The sequence below is a fragment of the Pleurodeles waltl genome, chromosome 3_1 (genome assembly GCF_031143425.1).
Source record: "Pleurodeles waltl isolate 20211129_DDA chromosome 3_1, aPleWal1.hap1.20221129, whole genome shotgun sequence".
Classification (NCBI taxonomy): Eukaryota; Metazoa; Chordata; class Amphibia; order Caudata; family Salamandridae; genus Pleurodeles; species Pleurodeles waltl.
In genome coordinates, this window is record NC_090440.1 from 1,075,567,632 (window position 1) to 1,075,589,902 (window position 22,271).

A 22,271-nucleotide genomic window follows, 5' to 3' on the forward strand; every position below is an offset into this window, starting at 1 on the left:
TCCTCGCTGAGCTATGGTCTCCGAGACCCTCCATCTATGGATTATAATCTTGTGAGTTAAGAGATTGAATGAAAAATTCCAATAGGTTGGCCAGCAACTTGTTTTATCTAGAGCTTTCTACTGCCCCTCAATCGTTTCTAGGCACTGTAAATAGCAGGTATTAGTATTTCACAATATATACGTGCTCAATTTACCAACCTTAAAAGGACCTACTGACCTTGTTGGAATTCGGCCTTATGACTACTAGAGCACAATAGAGGTCAGCAATAAGCGTTTAACTTACTGAGCCATCCACCACTTATCTTATTCTATCAATTTGGATAAATTATCGCTCTTGGGATGGCCAGTCTGGCACTACTCTAGGTTCATGCTTTCATTATTCAGATTTAGCTTGAACATTTATATAGTTACTAACTGATTAATGCCGGTGAATGTATTTCCGAGCAGTGTAGTTACAAAATGTGAGGGTGCCAGGGCTGGAGCCTTTCATACTTTCATACTCTTTTTAACCTATTGATGAAGTCACTAAGTCAGATGCTCCTGGAAGAACGTGCGACCTTTCATCAATATGCTGAAGACACTCAACTTTCTTTGAGGGTGTTCAACACTTAAGATATTAAATAATTGAAAAAATATTGGAAAAGATAATACACTAAATTAGATCATATACCCTGAAAGGTAACCCTGTAAAACCCGTTTTCCTCCACCTCCACAGGAGGAAATCTACACATCTGTGCCAGACTTGACAGTAATCCTCTCACATCAAAGGATTTCAGCTCTTCTGTCCCCATTGCCAAAGTCTGAGGCTTCACCATTGGCCATAAACTGACAATACTGCCATAGATTACCAAATAGAATAAAATGGCTTGCTTACAGCTTTATCGATCAAATAAAATACAACCTACCACACCTCTCCACATCTCAGAGGTGCTGTCCAGGTTCTTGTACATTCACACCTCAATAGAAGCAGCAACATTTTGGCTTGCCTATCAATCTCGGCAAACACTTCTAAAGGCAATTTGCATCGCAGCGGCTCACATAGACAAAGGTGTAAGAAGTTGCACCACACCATTCTCAATTTCCAAAATATTTCTAAAACATTTGCCCTGTTTCCCACTCAAAGCAAAAACAACGGATGTGCTGCTTCACAAACAAAGCTTACCAACTGGCCAACAAATTACACATCACCATGACCTTTTCAAAATCAACCTTAAAACTAACGAGATTACCTCGTTCCTCCAGATCTTTCTACTGTTATGTGTTTGCACTTTTATATGATTGTCTATTTGCAATTATAGCTGAAGCACACCACTGATCGCTCTACGTAAGTAACTATAATGTATTACAAAAAAAAAAAAAACTGATGGATTTTGTTTGACGTCGCGACTTTTGTCCATTGATGTGTATGGAATAACCGCGGTTATAGTTTTTATAACTATGTTCAAAGTTTCAGTAAATGAACTGCATTGCATTCTTCCTTTTCCACAATTCTTCACTTACCGGGATTCTACTGCCGCCTGAGCATAATTATAAGAAATGTTTCAAAGAGCTGCAATGCCAATACGAATTAGCAAATTAAATGTACACTTGTTTCAGAGCTGGCACAGTATGTACTTCTTGGATTGAAGCAATTTAGTCTTCACAAAAGAATTAACTTCCTTTGACCTTGCCAGAATGATTCACACAATATAGGTTGATTTTAATGATCAGCCTGAAAATCCATGCATTTAAGGTAAATTGACCTTTTCTTAAGAGAGCGCTGACAGACACACAAATGGAATTTAATGGCAGGTTTTCTTATTTGAACCCATTGCACTGAACTCATAAGCAGTCCCAATGTATGCTGGGATATGTCAATTTCAACATGAAGGTTTTTTTTTGGAACACTTATCAATAATTTTCTGTATAAAATATGTTTTATTATTTTAATATATCCTTCCCGGCAGAGTCATTGTCTTTTTTATATATGTAATACACACAAATTATGACGGTTACTGGTTACAATCTGTGTGTATTTAACTATTGGGCATCATTAGCAGCACCCACGTATGCTGAGATATTTCAACATGAACAATTCTCAGAAGATGCATTATGGACCATGACCATTCCCAAAATCACGGTCGTTGTTTAATTGTTGTTTTCATGTTTACAATCATGTGGGCTATTATCAGCTATCAAAATATACAGATGTTCATCTTTTTTTTAAGATATCATGCCGAGGATGCGGACAGACTCACATTTTATATAATTTTATTACACTGTTTTCTTTCAACGAAGCACCACACGCTGGGGTTCACACATGATAGCTGTGAAAACTAGCAGAGAGCCAGGATGCTTGTGTATGAAGAAGGTCTTGGGACCAGTACCATGGTGCCATGGGTAAAGTACCAAAGGTTTTTCAGCTGTATCAGCTAATGAAGAAAGGTAAAACGAGCAGCATGGATTTGACCTCTTTCGGAACCTCTTTTTGACCTCGTTAGCAGCATCACCTAAGCAGCCTGACATCTCGTGCTTCCACTGTGCATGTGACACGTAATTTTGAACTGGTGTTTGGTCAGTACTCGTATGGCTTTCCTTTCACGTAATGAATTGAAAGAGATTAATTTTCCTATATCTCTTATTTTTATTAGTATACTTTTCGGCTACAAGTTTGCCCAATCACGTGTCTCAGAACACAAATGAAAGCCCAATACAGTCACGAAAAGAAGTATTGTGTTTAACCAAGATTTGTTGCATGTACGTCTACTTACGAGTTGTAGAAGGATTCATGGATTGGAAACGTGTTTCATTAAGAAGGTTAAGTGGTATTTATAAAAGTCAGATAATCCTATAACTCCATTAATGTAATAGACTTACATTATATAGTCTACATTAGGGGTTTTACTATTCCAGATACATTTGTAAATGAATTAATAATATTTACACCAAAATTTCATATGGAAATGCTAAGGAAGTATGGAAAGTAGATATCATATTCGTGGGCAGCAATCATTCTTCTATTTTTTAACACTCGACTAAGTATAATGGTGATCATTTATTAATGTTTCCTTTGACTTCTCATTTTGAATTAAGAAAGTACATAATATAATTTATGTCAGTGGTAGAGGTAATGGATTTATCAACGATTATACTAAGTTGTTTCAAAGTAACTTTACCTCAAACAATATCAGCATCTTGCAATATACACGGTGCTCAATGACTATTCAAGGGAAGAATCCGTTTTGTTGATATGTAAATTATATTAAGATAAACTGGCATACTTGGGTATTATTTGGAGATATGTAGGAATTGTTTCAATGGAAATCTTACCAAATAACAAAACATCTTCTGTACAAGACACAGATTTCAATGTTACTTTACTAACAATAGTACCTAGGTATTGCCTGACTTTATAATATGATTGAGGGACGATTCACCAGCTATTAAGAAAAGGAACAAAGCACAATCATGATAAAAGGGATAACAAGTGATAACAGATACAAACATTTAGCTGATGACCAAATATAAATATCTCTGTCCATATTTCTAAAATTAGATCCAAATTGAAAACAATGCATAGTTTGAAATACAAATTGGCAAATAACCTTATAAAATGCCTTTTCACCATCTAATGCTAGAGGGCAAAGAGAAGAGTTGATAAATGGTTGAAAGTTAAATGAGACAAATAATTCACGTGTCATGAGAGGATAAACAGCCTCTCAAATCCTGGATGATTGGAGTAAATTATTGATGGATGGTCTATTTGCTTTTACATCCTTAATTTAGTAAAGAAATAGGTCTATATTTAGACACCAATGTGTGCTATTTATCTAGATTAGGTACTACAGTGATCAAAGCACCATAGAAAGAGCCGGTAGGAGAGGGAACCTTACCCCCCAAAGCCTAGTGTTGAGACCTTTTTTGATTTGAGATGTTTTTAATACTTGGAGCACTTGGGGCCTTATTTATACTTTTTGGTGCAAAACTGCACTAACGCAGTTTTGCACCAAAAAGTTTTGCACTGGCTTGCACCATTTTTTAGCACCAGCTGGTCACCGTATTTATGGAATTGTGAAAGCCGGTGCACAGGGTAGGCTAGCATAAACAAAAATTACGTTAGGCAGGTTAGAGTCAAAATAAATGACTCTAACCAGATTAGCGTAATTTTTTGCCGCGAAGGGGCAGATTTATACTCTGTTTGCACTGAATTAGCATCATTTTCTTTTACTCTATTTCGGTGCAAAACTAACTCTATATTTATACTTTGGTTCTAGACCCGTCTAGTGCCAAATTTATGGAGTTAAAATATTTTTTTTGAAGTGGAAACCTACCTTACCCTAATGAGATGCAAGGTAGGCGTGCAAAAATTGACTCTATGGCCTTAGCGCCATATTTATACTCCCATGCAAAAATGGTGCAAGGGAGGGAGGAGGGGTCAAAAAATAGTGCAAAGCTTGCTTTGCTCCAATTTTTAAAGCCTGGGTCAGGACAGGCGTTAGGGGACCGGTGGGCCTATTTCCATAGTGAAACACCATGGAATAAGCCCACAGGTGCCCTCCCAATGCCCCAGGGGCACCCTGACCCACACCAAAGGGAATGTGGAGGATGGGGGACCCCATCCCAAGTAAGTACAGGTAAGATTGCATTTTATTTTTGAAATTGCTATAGGGGGCCCTGAAATGGTCCTCCCTACATGGCACAGGGTGAAATGGCAATGCTCAGGGGACCCTTGTCCTCTGTGCTGGCCATTGCGGTGATGGACATGACTCCTGTCTTTTCTAAGGCAGGAGTCATGTGGCATGGTAGGTTCAGCACCATAAAATGACGCTAATCTGGTTAGAGTCTTCTTTTTTTACTCTAACCTGCCTAAAGTCATTTTTTGGTGCTAACCCCCTTCTTCTATACCTCCAGCCCCACCCGACTAAAGTCTTTCTTTTTTACTCTAGCCTACTCTTTGCACCGGCTTGCACCATTCCATAAATATGGTGCCCGGCTGGTGCACAGAAATGGTGCAAGCCGGTGCTAAACTTTTTGGTGCAAAACTGAGTTAGTGCAGTTTTGCACCAAAAAGTATAAATAAGGGCCAATGTTTTGTAAGTTTGCGCCACTTTTGCATAAAAAAATGACGTTAATGCGGCGCAAACAAAAGTATGAATCAGGGCCTTGGTGCTAGACGGGTCTAGCACCAAAGTATAAATATGGAGTTAGTTTTGCACCGAATTAGAGTAAAAAACTAATTATGCAAATTTGGTGCAAACAAAGTATAAATATGCCCCAGAGCAACAATATGCCCCTAAATATGGCATTAAGGCCATAGAGTCATTTTTTTCATGGGAACGCCTAACTTGCATCTCATTAAGGCAAGGTAGGGCTCCACTTCCAAAAAATGACTTTAAGTCCATAAATTTGGCACTAGAAGGGTCTAGCACCAAAGTATAAATATGGAGTTAGTTTGGCACCGGATTAGAGTAAAAAAAAATGACGCAAATTCGGTGCAAACAGAGTATAAATATGCCCCTTAGCGTTTAAGCCTTCCTAATTTTCCTTGCAGGAATGATATATAGGCCAAATTTGTATTCTTCATTATCCACGTGTGGCATTCTAAAGGAACACAGGGTCTATGTATTATCCAAAAGGGAAATCAAGGTACTAGCTAAAAGTTTTAGTTTGTTTTGAAAAATGGGAAAAAGTATTGCTATCACTGAGCCCCTGCAAGGATCCAGGATGTTTTAGGAGCAGTGCTTGGGGTCAGGGCACACATCAGCTGAGTCCAGGGGCTGGTGCAGGATATTGAGGAGCCTTTTATGTCTATGAGGCTCAGATCAGAGGACCAGCAGAATAGCCCTTGTAGTCTCTCTGGGAGCCCTGGGTTCAAGAAAAAGTGCAGGTCCAGTTCTCCTTCCCCAGGACAGAAATGAGCAATGGAGGAAGGCAGTAGCAGTTCAACAGTCCATCAGAGTGGCAGTACTTTCAGCAGCACAGCAGTCCTTCAAGGAAGGGTAGAGTATCCACAGGTCCAAACGTGTACTGAAGAGTTGCTGTCTGAGGTCCTAGTTTTATACCCTGGTGTCCTGGTTTTAGAAATGGAAGAAGCTATTAGGCAGTGTTTTTGAAGTGCATGGAAATCTCCTGACTTCCCTACCCTGGCTCCAAACTGGCTGCAGTGACAATGTAAGGTTGTTAGGCACTCTGTGCCAAAGCAGAGCACAAGCTATTCAATTGCAAGTGGGGTTGTGCTCAGGTCTGCCCTCATTCTACAAGCAGATGGCCCATTCAGACACACTTAATCCCTCTATTAGAATATTGGAATGTTCGGATCTCCATTGCACACAATGGAGTGCTCCGGGCTTTTACTAGCCGGTAAAAGCCCGGAGCCAACATTCCAATGTTCTCTTTGTTCACAGCAACAGCTGTGAACAAAGCCTCACGGAACCCGAAGGCTTTGTGAGGAATTTGTTTTATTTAATCGAACATTCTGCCCCAAAGTGGCAGAATGTTCTAATAGCCTTAGAAACCTCTGTAGCAGGCTCTTCTGGCCATTAATGCGGGAGCAGGCCTTTAATGGCAAATAGAGCACGCTACGGCGGGTTCTAAGGCTATATTGTGTTACTGTTTGGGAGTAATTCATAAAGTCTGTCAGTTAAACCCAGTCACGCGATCCAAGCTATAGGCAAAAAATGGCCAAGGGAAGAAAAATGCCAACTTTCTAAGAGTGAAATTGTGAAAATTGTAGCCAAAACCCAACTTTACCATTAAGTGGGGGTTTTAACTACAATTCCAAATACACCAAACAAGACATAGCTAACTGCTTCCCATTGTTTTGGTAATTACAGCTTATTAAATATATTAAGGAATCACCAATGTTATCCAATATAGAGGGTAGGCCTCACAGTAGTGAAAAATGAACATAGATGTTTTTCGCTAATAGGTCATGTAAAACGTAAGAGTAAATGTCCAACCTTTTAAGTACACAGCATCCTGCCCTAAAGAGTACTTAGGGGCTACCTCAAGAATGACATATATGTAATAAAAGAGGAGTTTAAGACTTGACAATGGGATTTAATGTCAATTCGGCATGGCAAAACTGCAATCAGGTTGGAGTGGCAGACCTGGGACATGTTTTAAGGTACTTCTCAACTGGGTGGCACAAAACCACGCTGCAGGTCCACTGCTAGCATTTAATCTAAAGGCCCTGGGTATATGGTGTGCCATTCTACAATGGAAGTAGGCCAACTGGGTATGAGCCAATCTGACCATGTTTAGGAAGAAAGCACAAATACTTTAGCACTGGTTAGAAGAGGTAAAGTGCACATAGTCCTAAGGGCAACAAAAACAAATTCAGCAAAAAGTGTATGAAAAAATGTAAAAGGTTTGGGGGTGATGCTGCAGAGAGGGCCAGGTCCAACATTTTGGTAGAATGCTTACCTTATGTTTAACCACTCCCAGTGATGTCATTTTTGGTTAGCTGCTTGGGAATATTGGGATCCAGAGTGTTTAATTTGAAGGCTACATTTCTTGGGGGCTGAATGTGTTAATGAAAGACTCTAATACATGTCATTTTGATTTAAAATGTGTTAGACCTGGCATCCTTTGTGTGGTTTACCCTAACCCTTTGCCCTCTAAACTCCTGTTTTTATTCTTTATGTTTGCTGACCTTTAGCATTCTGGGCACTTTACCACTGCTGTCCCTAGACTCTAGTAAAGGGCATTGTATGTGCCCAGGACCTTGTAAATTAAATACTGCTAGTGGGTCTGGAGCACTGATTGTGCCACCAACTACAGTAAACCTTCAAACATGTCTCAGTCCTGCCACTGAAGAGCCTGTGTGAGCAGTTTTGAACTGCCATTTCAACCTTACAAGTACACCCACTTGCCAGGTCCAAACCTTCCTTTTTATTACATATGCTATCCCTAAAGTAGGCCCTAGTTAGCCCTAAGGACAGGTGGCAGAGTATATAAAATTTTGGACATGTACATTTGAGTTCAACATGTCCAGGAAGTAAAAAGCTATTAAATGTGTTTTTCACCTGTGCAAGGCTTATCACTCCCTTAGGTTTACATTGGGGTTACCTTGAAGCAACCTTTAAGTGTAACCTCCAATTGTGAAAAGATAGAAATTTGGAATTTGGTGTCTCTGGACTCATAATTTAAAATCACAACTTATGGTGAAGTTGGATTTTAAATTGTTATAACAAAAATGCTACTTTCAGAAAGTCAGCATTGTCTTACTTATCCCATTCTTGGCCTCTGCCTGTCCCTGAATATATGTTTGGGGTGGATGGCAGACAGGCTTTTTCCATTCCCTCTAGACAGTCATACCCAAAGACAGCTGGGGTGTGACATTTGCATCCTGAAGGCCCATCACCAGTTTGATATCCTCATCAAAAGAGCTGCATACCCCATTGTTGAGTGTCTGGAGCCAGGGAAGGAAGGGCAGGGACCTTGTGATCTTTAAAGGCCTCTTTGATACCTGCCCCCCTTCAAAGGCATATTTGGGGATAAGCACTGGACCCCAAACCCCACCAAATCAGAACTCTGCTGGAACCAAAGGCATTCTGCTGGACGAATGGCTGCTGTGCTGTCATAAGGAACTGCACTCTGCTAACTGCATTGCTAATTTGGCCTACTGCTTGGTATGTGCTGTGCTGTAGGAGGGATTGTTACTTTGCTACTTCCTTTGCTGTGTTGGCCTGCTGTCTGCTGCTTCTTGCCCAGAGTGAGAAGGACTGGACCTTCTCTCTACATCCTTTAACCCAAGATTCTCCCAGGGCTTGTTAACTTGCCGCCTGTTCTCCTGCTGTGTCAGGGACATCAAGGACTGCCTGCTACTTTATTGGTGCTGCAGGACTCTGTTACCTGTGAGTCCTACCCTTAATTGAGGTGCCCGCCTTCAGTCCTGGGCCTCAGAAGTGGGTTCTGAAGCTGCTTTCTTCAAAGACGAGCACATCAACCCGACTGGGTGAGAAAAATCATTGCATCTTTCCTACAAAGCCAATGCAGATGTTGTTTGACAACAACGTGCATGGCTAGATGATTATGCTCTGTGCGGCATCACATTCATCTCAATAAAGTTTGACAGGGGACCCAACTGTGAGGCTCAACCATTACACAGTGATCCAACTGCTTGAAAAACATGGATACATCACCTTTGCATTTACTCCCATTGTCAATGCTTGCTTTGTCCAAGGTACTTTTTCAGCGTACCCTCCGTGGCTACTGTAGCTGGCCTACCCTTCATTGTGGTCAGACTGAACTTTGGATTTTCAACGCCCCTCACTACCTTATGTAACCTTTTCACTGCTAGTGACTTCTAAGCACTATTTTGAATGTAATCTTTAAAAGGTATTATCTCAACTTCTACTGATTGGATTTTTGCTTCCTTTTGCTATCTTGTTTTACTCAGATAAATATTGTCTATCTTGGTGTCTTTTTGTGGTGTTTTCACAATGTTACTGTAATGTAAGTGTTGCACAATACTTTACACATTGCCTCTTAAGTTAAGCCTGACTGCTCTTTGCCAAGCAACTAGAGTGTGAGAACAAGTTAATTTAGGATGTGTATCTGACTTACCTTGACTAGTATTTTGTGGTCTATTCTTGAACAGGGTCCATAACTCTGCCAACTAGAGAACCAATTTGTAACGCACTGCTTTATTGACAATCAAATATTACAATGGGTATATATTCATGAGGAATACATTTTTACATGGTTATTGATTTCGTTGGTTGGAAGGGAATATCTTAACCTGTGCTTACCATTTTAATCATAAGATGATCCCTAGATAAAGACAATCGGGCTACTTTATTTCAAATGACATTACTTTATATTACAATGTTTCATCTGCTATTAGTGGGGGAGGTATTTCAATTCTGGGGGTCATGACCCACTAGGGGTGATTTTGAAATGCTATCAAAGATACGTTTATCCATCTGATGTATATATTTGTAAACGATGTGTAGTATTTAGTAAAGTGTGTATAATAAAAAAACTTTTCCTTTTTCAAAGAAAAAGCAGTGACTGGACAATTATTTATTGAGACTTTTTGTTTTGTGCTGGGAATTGAGATTACTAAACCACATTACCTTTCCTCAGTAGGCAAGGGGACAATTGTGGACCTATTGCTTGTGTAGGCCTCACATCCTGCATGACTAATAACCCAATTTCTTACGGAGGTTATTTGTACAACTCTAATGTTGGGGTTACACATACTCTCATGTGATTCAGAAATTATTTTGCCAAATATGTTTGTGCTCAATGGCTTAGGTATAGAAGCCAAAAATGTAGAGACATTCAGACCCGTATTTATACTTTTTTAGCGCTGCATTTTCGTCATTTTTTGACGCAAAAGCGGCGCAAACTTACAAAATACAATTGTATTTTGTAAGTTTGCGCCGCTTTTGCGTCAAAAAGCAGCGCAAATGCGGTGCTAAAAAAGTATAAATATGGGCCTCAGTTTTTAATAGCAAATTTTCTACTTTTCTGTGCCTCCACACATCTCCCAATAAAACTAATGCCACACTTATGTAGCAAAGCATATCACCAACAATAGTAATGTCCTCCAAATCAATTGTGGAGATATCAAAATGCATGTATTGTAAACTGGCCAGATCTGGGGATATGGGTGCTGCAGTATTTGAAACCGGGCTCGACCACTACCGATGAAAAACTGCAAAGCATAGAGATTTTTAAAAAACAGGCACACAGGTGAGTCACAGATGGTGTGAGTTGCATGGATCTTACTGTATTTCCTTACCTGAAATTTCCTTTAAAGCTTAAACTGACTAAAATTACAAATTTTCCTCACATTTATGTGACAGACAATTCCAGAATCTGGAGGGTTGAAAAGTAGACATCTGGAGGAGTTTAGAGTGGTGTGCTTTGCATGGATCCCACCACGTCTTCCTACAAAGCTTACACAGCAAACGTCAAACCTGGACTAAAACCGCACTCTTTCCATACATTTCTCTGAAAGAATCTTCCTGAATCTACAGTGATTCATGGATATCTACCACCATGTATTTCCATACTTCTCCAAGTAAAAACAGTACCCTGCTTGGGTGGCTAGGCCTATCACCTATGACAGAAAAGGTGACGGACCATAATGCGGAGACATCAAGGTGGTTATTACAACTTTGGAGGAGGTGTTAATCCGTCCCAAAAGTGACGGTAAAGTGACGGATATACCACCAGCCGTATTACAAGTTCCATAGGATACAATAGACTCGTAATACGGCTGGTGGTATATCCGTCACTTTACCGTCACTTTTGGGCCGGATTAACACCTCCTCCAAAGTTGTAACAACCCCCCAAGTTTTCAACTTGAAAATTGACTCTTGATGCTGATGTGTGTAGCTGTATTATTTGGTCCATAGCAATGCAGCCACTCAGGGAAACTTACTAAACCCAGAAATGTTTGAAAGCTAGATTCCCAGTGCAGTATAGGGTGATGTGATATGCATGGACACAACTACATTTTCTGACCCCGAATGCCCTTCAAATGAAGCATTTTGGCTAAAATCAAACATGTACCTCCCATTTCTTTGGGAAACGTTCCAGAATGTGTGGCGGTCCCCATTCTTATCCCAATAAAAATGGTATACCACTTGTGTGGCTGTGTTGAAGTAAGCCTCAGCAAGGCCTACTAGTGCAAGGGGTTGATTTTTCTCTGCACAAAGTCATTAGACCATGTAAGAAGAAGTTGGCACAGGAACTGAAATAAAAGACAAAGGGGGTGATTCTAACCCTGGCGGTCAGTGATAAAGCGGCGGCCAACCCGCCAACAGGCTGGCGGTCCAAAAAATGGAATTCTGACCCTGGCGGGAACCGCCAACACAGCCCGCCACATTAACACTCCGCCCGCCGCGGCGGTACAGACAAACAGCGCGGCGGTCACCGCCAACAGGCAGGCGGCAGACAATGTACCGCCCACAGTATCATAACTCACCAATCCGCCACCTTTTCCGGGGCGGGAGCCCCGCCGATAAAAATACGGCGGAAACAGACTACGAACGGGAAAACGCTCACCTCTACGCACTCCACGAGGAAGGAGGACAGCATGGAACCCGAATTAAACATACTACCTGCTCTCGTCTACCTGCTCATCTACCACGAGTACGAACGCCGGTGCAGACGACAACGGTGAGTACTGCACCTACGACACATGGGAGGGGGGAGGAGGAAAGCTTACGGGCACACACATATGCGACCCCCACCCCCCCAAACAATGTACACACCAATGCAGAGCAACAAGTCACAGTGACACCACCCAAACCCCCCTGATAAATGCAAAGACAGAATAAAATTGTGAATAAAAATGTATGTACAAAATAGGCTCTGAAAAGTTATGGTCAACTAGCCAAAAAATCAATATCAAAATAAGTCTATATACAGTGCAATGGATAACCGAGGCAATTAGTCCTGCACATCAAAAGAAAATCGAAGTGTCCGTGGGCCAAAGTGTAACAACACAAGGGCAAAGCCCACACAGGAGACCTGAGTCCTCTGGAGAGAACACTGCAGGGGCATCTGATGAAAAAACTACAGGCACCTCAGGGGGAAGGGAAGGGGGGCACCACAGCCACATGAGTCCACGACGCCAGAACCACGAAGGGGCCACCATGCCTACTGTGCCATCCTGGGGAGTGCAAAGCCACAGTCTCTCAAGTCTCTACAGTAGGTGGGTTGCCCACTGTGCCATCCTGGGGAGTGCAAAGCCACAGTCTCTCAAGTCTCTACAGTAGGTGGGTTGCCCACTGTTCCATCCTGGGGAGTGCAAAGCCACAGTCTCTCAAGTCTCACAAGTGGGTGGGTTGCCCACTGTTCCATCCTGGGGAGTGCAAAGCCACAGTCTCTCAAGTCTCACAAGTGGGTGGGTTGCCCACTGTGACATCCTGGGGAGTGCAAAGCCACAGTCTCTCAAGTCTCACAAGTGGGTGGGTTGCCCACTGTGCCATCCTGGGGCGTGCAAAGCCACAGTCTCTCAAGTGGATTACAGTCTCCACTGGTCAAGGAGGAGGCATGGTGGGCACAGTGAACCGTTAACAGTGCATGCAGGAAGGGCCCAGCGGAGCGGTGCTTGACAGGAAGGGCCCAGCGGAGCGGTGCTTGGGACGGCGGGGCCCAGCGGAGCGGTGCTTGACAGGAAGGGCCCAGTGGAGCGGTGCTTGACAGGAAGGGCCCAGCGGAGCGGTGCTTGAGACGGCGGGGCCCAGTGGAGCGGTGCTTGACAGGAAGGGCCCAGCGGAGCGGTGCTTGAGACGGCGGGGCCCAGCGGAGCGGTGCTTGACAGGAAGGGCCCAGCGGAGCGGTGCTTGACAGGAAGGGCCCAGCGGAGCGGTGCTTGAGACGGCGGGGCCCAGCGGAGCGGTGCTTGCGACGGCGGGGCCCAGCGGAGCGGTGCTTGACAGGAAGAGCCCAGCGGAGCGGTGCTTGAGACGGCGGGGCCCAGCGGAGCGGTGCTTGACAGGAAGGGCCCAGCGGAGCGGTGCTTGAGACGGCGGGGCCCAGCTGAGCGGTGCTTGACAGGAAGGGCCCAGCGGAGCGGTGCTTGAGACGGCGGGGCCCAGCGGAGCGGTGCTTGACAGGAAGGGCCCAGCGGAGCGGTGCTTGAGACGGCGGGGCCCAGCTGAGCGGTGCTTGACAGGAAGGGCCCAGCGGAGCGGTGCTTGACAGGAAGGGCCCAGCGGAGCGGTGCTTGAGACGGCGGGGCCCAGCGGAGCGGTGCTTGACAGGAAGGGCCCAGCGGAGCGGTGCTTGAGACTGCGGGGCCCAGCGGAGCGGTGCTTGACAGGAAGGGCCAAGCGGAGCGGTGCTTGAGACGGCGGGGCCCAGCGGAGCGGTGCTTGAGACGGCGGGGCCCAGCGGAGCGGTGCTTGACAGGAAGGGCCCAGCGGAGCGGTGCTTGACAGGAAGGGCCCAGCGGAGCGGTGCTTGAGATGGCGGGGCCCAGCGGAGCGGTGCTTGACAGGAAGGGCCCAGCGGAGCGGTGCTTGAGACGGCGGGGCCCAGCGGAGCGGTGCTTGACAGGAAGGGCCCAGCGGAGCGGTGCTTGAGACGGCGGGGCCCAGCGGAGCGGTGCTTGACAGGAAGGGCCCAGCGGAGCGGTGCTTGAGACGGCGGGGCCCTGTTCAGCGGTGCTCTTCTGCACGGCGGGGCCCTGTTCAGTGGTGCTCTTCTGCATGGCGGGGCCCTGTTCAGTGGTGCTCTTCTGCACGGCGGGGCCCTCTTCAGCGGTGCTTTTCTGCATGGCGGGGCCCTCTTCAGCGGTGCTCTTCGGCACGGCGGGGCCCTGTTCAGCGGTGCTCTTCTGCACGGCGGGGCCCTCTTCAGCGGTGCTCTTCTGCACGGCGGGGCCCTCATCAGCGGTGCTCTTCTGCACGGCGGGGCCCTGTTCAGCGGTGCTCTTCTGCACGGCGGGGCCCTGTTCAGCGGTGCTCTTCTGCACGGCGGGGCCCTCTTCAGCGGTGCTCTTCTGCACGGCGGGGCCCTCTTCAGCGGTGCTCTTCTGCACGGCGGGCCCTGTTCAGCGGTGCTCTTCTGCACGGCAGGGCCCTGTTCAGCGGTGCTCTTCTGCATGGCGGGGCCCTGTTCAGCGGTGCTCGTCCAGTAAGTCAAGGGAGCCAGACCTGGCCTGGACTCCCTGCTCAGTCGCCCTCCGACGTGCTGTTGCTGGACCCTTCGGTGACGGAGTCCTGGGCCCTTTGGTGTTCTCCCTAACACCCGGGATGGGGCTTGTGGGCCCCTCCTGCTCCGCGCTCCTGCTGGCTGACTTCTCCGCCTTGCTGCCCTTTCGCTCCTTAGATGGGGCTCTCTGGCCCTTGCCTCCCCTAGCTGTTGTGGCTGGTGAAGTGGGCGAACTTGGCTCCTTGGGGGCAGCCGTGTCAGTCCTCTCACGGCGGCCCTTTAGTTTCCGGGTCCTCTTGCCTGGGGGGGGCTGGCTGTCCCCTTGCTGCTGATTGAAGTGTCACTGCTGGCAAAGGGTGGACTCCAGAACCCATGCACCACAGTGACACTCGAAGCTGGGCTGGTGGTGGCTGAGGTGCTCTTGGGACTCTTTGCAGATGGAGGGGGTGGGTCAGTGGAGGGAAAGAGGTCAAGATTAGCGAGGAAAACTTTCTTAGGACCAAGGTAAAAGGTAGGAGAAGTGGTGATGGGAGTGGAGGAAGAGGATGTGGTTGTAGGAGAGTCAGGTGTGCTGTCTTTGGGTGCAGGTGCTTGTGCTGGGGGATGTCGTGAGGTGGATGGCTGTTGGGTGGGTGTCTGCCTGCGTTTGTGTGTCTTGGAAGAGGGGGTGACAGACACAGTGGGAGAGGACACAGGGGACGTGTAAATGGTAGTGGGGGTGGTGACTGCACGTGTGCGGACTGGACTGGAGGGTGTGCTGGTGATGGAAGCACTGGCTGATGGTGGTGTGCATGCAGGTGTGAGTGTAGACGTCACAGGGAGGGAGGAGGGAGACGAGGAGGTGGGGGACACAGAGGTGGTAGTGACTGTTGGAATGTCTGCATCTGGGTGTTGCTTGCGTGAATGCTTGTGGGTTCTGTGGTGCTTGTGTCTGGATGAGCTGCCCTTGGGTGTTGAGGTTTGTGCAGGCTGGTCTGATGGTGTGGATGGGATAGGCTGAGGAACAGGAGACAGAGACAGGCTGGAGGCAGTCAGAAGAGGGAGGCTGGAAACATGGACAATGGCTGCCGTCAGTGCTGAGGCCAGAGCATTGAACGATCGTTGATGGGCAGCCTGACCCGAATGAATGCCCTCCAGGTAGGCATTGCTCCGATGCACCTCCCTTTCTACCCCCTGGATGGCATTCAAAAGGGTAGTCTGCCCAACAATGATGGTCCTCAGGAGGTCAATGACCTCCTCACTGAGGGCAGCAGGGGTAACAGGGGCAGGGGCTGAGGTGCCTGGGGCGAAGGAGACGCCCGCCTTCCTGGGCGAGCGGGCACGGAGCGTAGGCTGAGGGGCTGCTGGGAGGGCGGGGCTGGTGCGCTGGGTGGCGGCTGTACCTGTAGAGGCGGGGGGCCCGGATGTTGCCGCCACCGCTAGGGAGCTCCCATCCAAGGACGTGTCGCTGTCGCTGGTGTCACCACCGGTCCCCGTTGTGGTGCTTCCCTCGCCCTCCGGATCACTGGTGCCCTCGGTGTCTGTTCCTGGTCCCACCGGGGCCTTGTGACTTGCAGCTCCCTCGTGCTCCGATGCCAATTCTCCTCCGCCTGATGATGCTAATGCACACATGCACAAGAAGATGAAGAAGAAGGGTGGGGGGAGAAAAACGAAGACCAGGTTGAGTGCATGCAATGTCAACACCGTTGGCGGAGAGGACAGACACAGGAGCCTCATGCACTAAGCCGCGCATTCGGGGTACACTACTCAGTACTTCTGACTAGGACAACAGGTCTAGAGACGACAAAGGCGCACATGTGTGATGCTGGACCATCGATAGCTGTACTTGTCACCCTACAGAGGTGGGGGCCGGGAGCACAGGGCCATGCCTAAAGGAGAGGACTACACTACAGAAAGCGCCCTGGCCTAATGTCACCCACAACCCTCCTCCCCCACCCAGACGCCTCCACTGCGCAGAGAGATAGCAGAATGTGCTGATACTCACCCCCTTGTGTCTGCTGTGATGTCCTCAAGCGCCCATCCAAATCAGGGTAGGCCACCGCCAGGATCCGGGACATCAGGGGGGTCAGGGTACGAGTGGCACCCCTCCTAGGTTGGGAGGCCTTCCCCAGCAGTGACTCGGCGGTCTTCCTGGTCCCGCGGCGGATGTCCTCCCACCTCTTGAGGCAGTGGGTGCCCCGTCTGACGTGGACCCCCAGGGCCTGGACTTCCTTGGCGATGGCACGCCAAATGTCCACTTTCTGATGGGCGCTGACCTATTTGACATGTACAGGGTGGGAAGGAAAATTCATCAATTTTCTGCATGTTAGATGCGATTGGCCCCCCCTCCCCAACCTTGCCATATGGCACATGCTCTCATCTGTCGTGCGTTGTACTCCTCATTCGCCCCCCACCCCACCAACTTACATCCACCCCACTCCACACAGGCATAGCCCATTCAATGTGCACCCAGTGTACTTACCTGTTGGTCTGGAGGACCGTAGAGTAACGCATACTGGGGGAGGACCCCATCCACAAGTATCTCCAACTCTTCTGTAGTGAAGGCAGGGGCCCTTTCCCCAGTCGCAGCAGCCATTGTCACTTCCAGACCGAGGTCACAGCAGCACTTGCAGTATAGGTCCTCTCCTGTGGATGATCAGGTCTCGAGTGATTAAGCAGATAGAAAATGGCGGTCACGCCCGTGGCGGTGCGTACCGCGGCGGTGCGTACCGCGACCGCCGGAGCACATCGTCATTGGTTCCTGAAACCTATAGGCTTCAATGTTAGCCAATGCGGCTTCGTATAGCGGTCTTCGACCGCCTACTGCCACGGTGTGCCACGCCAGCGCATTGACCTCACATCCCATTGTCCCACTTCACATGTCAGGCAGCCGCCATTTCAAGGGCACACATGGCATAATTTGTACTGCGTCACACAGGCCTAGGCCTTGCATTGCCACACATACACGCCTTTCAATACATAGATAATCGTGTGCTATGCATGCAGTGGTGAACGTACCTGTGATTTGCTTGACTCTGTGCTCCATGCTGTCCTTCCTAGGCACCGTCCGCTGGGACTTGCGAGGAGAAGGATGAATCCTCGCGTGTACCGACCGCTGGTGGACCTGTCGACAATGGAAGAACGCCATATCATACTACGATACCGAGTTGACCGAGCCACATTCATGAACTGTGTGCCCAGCTGGAACCAGCCCTGATGTCCCCCATTCGCCAACCCACAGGAATTCCCCCTCTTGTGCAGGTTCTGTCAGTCCTCCATTTTTTGGCAAGTGGCTCATTCCAGACAACAGTGGCCATGTCATCTGGAATGTCTCAGCCTATGTTTTCAAAAATCTTGTCTAGAGTGTTGTCTGCCCTGACGAAACACATGCGGCGCTACATTGTATTCCCTGAGGAGGTTGATTTGGCCACTGTGAAGGGTGATTTTTATGCCCTTGGACATATCCCCAACATAATTGGTGCCATTGATGGGACCCATGTGGCTTTAGTACCTCCAAAAGACGATGAGCAGGTGTACAGAAACAGGAAAAGTTACCATTCTATGAACGTCCAGGTGGTCTGTTTGGCTGACCAGTACATCTCCCATGTGAATGCCAAGTTCCCTGGGTCAGTGCATGAAACGTATGTGATGTGAAATAGCAGCATCCCTTATGTGATGGAACAGCTACAGAGACAACGTGTGTGGCTAATTGGTGACTCTGGTTACCCCAACCTGCCTTGGCTATTGACCCCAGTGAGGAATCCCCGGACCAGGGCAGAGGAACGGTACAATGAGGCCCATGGGCGAACTAGGAGGATCATAGAAAGAACCTTTGGCCTCCTGAAGGCCAGGTTTAGGTGCCTGCATATGACAGGGGGATCCCTGATGTACTCACCAAAGAAGGTGTGCCAGATCATCGTGGCCTGCTGTATGCTTCACAATCTGGCATTGCGACGTCAGGTGCCTTTCCTGCAGGAGGATGGTCCAGATGGTGGTGTTGAAGCAGCTGTGGAGCCTGCGGAGAGTGAAGAGGAGGAAGACGAAGAGGATGACCCAGACAACAGGGACAGAGTTATCCAACAGTATTTTCAGTAGCACACAGGTAGGAATCACCAACGCCTTTTAACATTTACTGAAAGCCCCCTGCATCTTTACTTTGTGTATTTCCCCCCAGTTCTTTTAAACTGATGTTTGATTTTCCCTTCCCTTTTCAGTGCTGTGTGACCCACTGCGTGACTTCTGCTTGGTTAGCCCATGGACTAATGCTTATTGAGATCGGTATGTTGTCATCACATAAATAACAGAACATTATTGATCAGTAATGTGTTATACATTTGTAAATAATACAGGCTGACTCCAGAATGATTTCAGTGCAATGAGTGATTTATTTTTAGTGCTAGATATTGGTACATGATATTAAAACGGTGATGGGTGAGGGTGGAGTTATGTCCATGGCAGAGTCCAGTTCTCGGTCGCACAGGTGCATTGTCCATATGCCTGTGGAAGGATGGAGCAGGGGCAGTTCAAGGTTGGACAGGGTGACACTGTGGGACAGTGGAATGACATCCGGGGCGATATTAGGCTGGCGGGGGTCTTGGCATCCTACTCTGTCTTCCTTTGAGATCTCAGGTTCCTCTTGCAGGGTGGTTGTTCTTCAGCAGGAGGTGGGGTTCTGGTGGGCCGTCGTTCTGTGGGGGCCTCCTGACCACTAGCGCCGGCGGAGGTGGTAGGCTGTTCCTGGCTAGTGACAGGGGCCCTTTGTGGTGCCACAAGGTCCCGCAATGTGGTTTCTATACGGTTGAGGGCCTGGACTATGGTCCCCATAGCGGTAGCGATGTTCCTGAGTTCATTGCTGAACCCCATGTACCGTTCCTCCTGCTGTGCCTGGATCTCGGTGAACCTGGCCAGTACCGTCGCCATCGTCTCCTGGGAGTGATGGTATGCTCCCATGATGGTGGTGAGGGCCTCTTGGAGAGTCGGTTCCCTGGGCCTGTCCTCCCCCCCTGTCGCACAGCAGCCCTCCCAGTTGCCCTGTTTCCCCGGGCCTCTGTCCCCTGGACGGTGTGCCCACTACCACTGCCCCCAGGTCCCTGTTGTTGTTGGGGTGTTGGGTCAGCCTGGGTGCCCTGTAGTGGCGGACACACCGCTGATTGACGCGTCCGCGAGACAGAGGCATGGGCCCGCTGGGTGGGAGCTGTGCTTGTGTTCCCAGAGGGGGTTGGGTCTGCTGTGGCCTGTGTCTGTGTGTGGGGAACCGACTGTCCAGAGGTCCCCGATGGTCCGGGCTGGTCATCAGGTTCTAGGTCGACAGAGCTGCTGTCCTCGCTGGGGGCCTGTTCTGGGGGTGGGATGGACAAATCTGGACCCTCCGTGGCGGTGTGTTGGCGTTCGGGCCCTGCAGGGGTAAAGGAGTATGGTTATTGTTTCGGTGTGTGCCATGGCGTGCATTTTGAGTGCCCTTGGCCCCAGTGCTGGCATTCCCTTGTGCGAGGTGTTGTGAGGGTGGTGGGGGGGGTGTATGGGTATGTGCAATGGTCATGCTTTGGTGGTGGCTGTCTATGGTTTGTGTTGGCATTCAGGGGTTGGTGTTGTTTAGGGTGGGTTGTGCTGGTGAGACATTGGCAGAGAGGTTGTGTGTTGGGGGGTTGAGATTGGGGTGAGGGGGGGGTTGGCATGCTGGTGGTTGGGGGGGGGGTGAAGTAGTTGAGATTCGACTTACCAGAGTCCATTCCTCCGTGTACTCCAGCGAGGCCATCAGGATGCAGGATGTTTACCACCTCTTGCTCCCATGCTGTGAATTGGGGTGGAGTGGGTGGGAGTCCGCCGCCAGTCTTCTGCACAGCGATGTTGTGTCGCGACACCATCGAGCGCACCTTCCCCCGTAGGTCGTTCCATCGCTTTCTGATATCTTCCCGATTTCTGGGATGCTGTCCCACAGCGTTGACCCTGTCTACGATCCTTTGCCATAGCTCAGCCTTCCTTGCTATAGTGGTGTGCTGCACCTGTGTGCCGAAGAGCTGGGGCTCAACCCTTATAATTTCCTCCACCATGACCCTGAGTTCTTGGTCCGAGAACCTGGCGTGTCTTTGGGGTGCCATGGGGTGGTGTGGATGAGGTGTGGGGTGGTGTTTGTGGTGATGTGCGTGGTGATATGTGGTGATGTGTGCGTAGATGTGGTGTGGGTGATGAAGTTGGGTTCCTGTGTGTGTTGGGGTTTTCTATTGCTGTGCTCGCTCTCTCTATCTCTATCTCTCTCGCCTTCTCTCCGATTTCCAACTAGTGGGGGTTTGTGGGTGATGTGGGTGTGTGTTTTATAGTTGATTGGATGTGTGGGAGTGTTGTTTGTATGTGTGTCAGGTGTGTGTATTTCAAATTGTCCAATGTGGCTGTGTTTTGTATGGGTGTGTGTATTTTGAGCGCGGCGGTGTGTACCGCCAATGGAATACCACGGTTGAAAGACCGCCGCGTGGATTCGTAGGTCAGAATGGCATGGGCGTGTTTGTGTTGGCGTGACGGTGGAGGTTTAGTCATCTCCAGTTTTCCGCGGCCCGCTGATGAGGCGGCCTTCCTTGGATGTCGGATTGTTGGCGGATTCACAGTTGGTGGTCAGAATGACCGTGGCGGTTTACCGCGGCCGCGGCGGTAGAATGGCGGACTTCTGACCGGCGGTAAGGGCCTTTTACCGCCGAGGTCAGAATGACCCCCAAAGTTTATTAACCTCATGAGGTGGTACTACAGTTCAAACAGCACCCTCAGGTAATGTCTGAAGAAGCACACTGAACTGAGAGAGCATGGTCCTTTTATACCCACGCAGGGGCTAAAAGGAGGTGGTACAATTATAGAAGCAAGGCTTGTATACATGTAAGGTCATGTGGAAAATGCACAGTCGACAGGTAGGAGGAGCTAACAGTTTTCAAGGACTAACAGCTGCAGACCTTACTGAGCATGTGCGAAAGTGGGAGATACTAAATATAACTTGTCACTAGGCAGATTTCAAGAGTAGTTAACAGAAAGGTAGGACAGAGCACATGGTGAGCACATGGCAGCATGTGGCAGAGAAAATGGCTGCCATGAATACAAAATGGATTCTGCGAAATGTTCACAATAGTTACAAATACAGATGTCTTCCGCTAATGCGTAATCTAATCGCTGCTAAACTACAACAGATGACCCTTTCAGCATTAGCTGAAGACATTCGTTTTTCTGGGATAATCTAAATATTCATCTTGTATATTTATGCTCATTATTTCAGCTATTTCCTTATCTAACATATGTTGTGCTTTCATTTCTGTAATATTTCTTTTGGTAGGCATACAAGCAGTAATACACATGGAGCAGAACATTGGACCACACTGAATACAGATACAGCATGTGAAAAATATTGCAATCATTACACAGAGGATAGTCAGTAGTTTCCAGCCCCAGGTGGAAACAAGAGCCCTAAACCATCCAGAAAAAGTCCAAGTACCAGTCTCTGTGTGGATTTCTGCAGCAATTTTATGCAATTTAGATGTTGCATCATATACTGAAGGTGAGTGATTGGGAATAAAAACACAGCAACTACTACCGATGATGCGACATGCACCACCTCGGTCAGCTAATATCACATCTAGTACCATACGATTTTGGAGCGCTACAATCCTCGCAATTTGGAGCTCCTCAGTAATATCCCCAAGTGCCAGAGCTGCCTG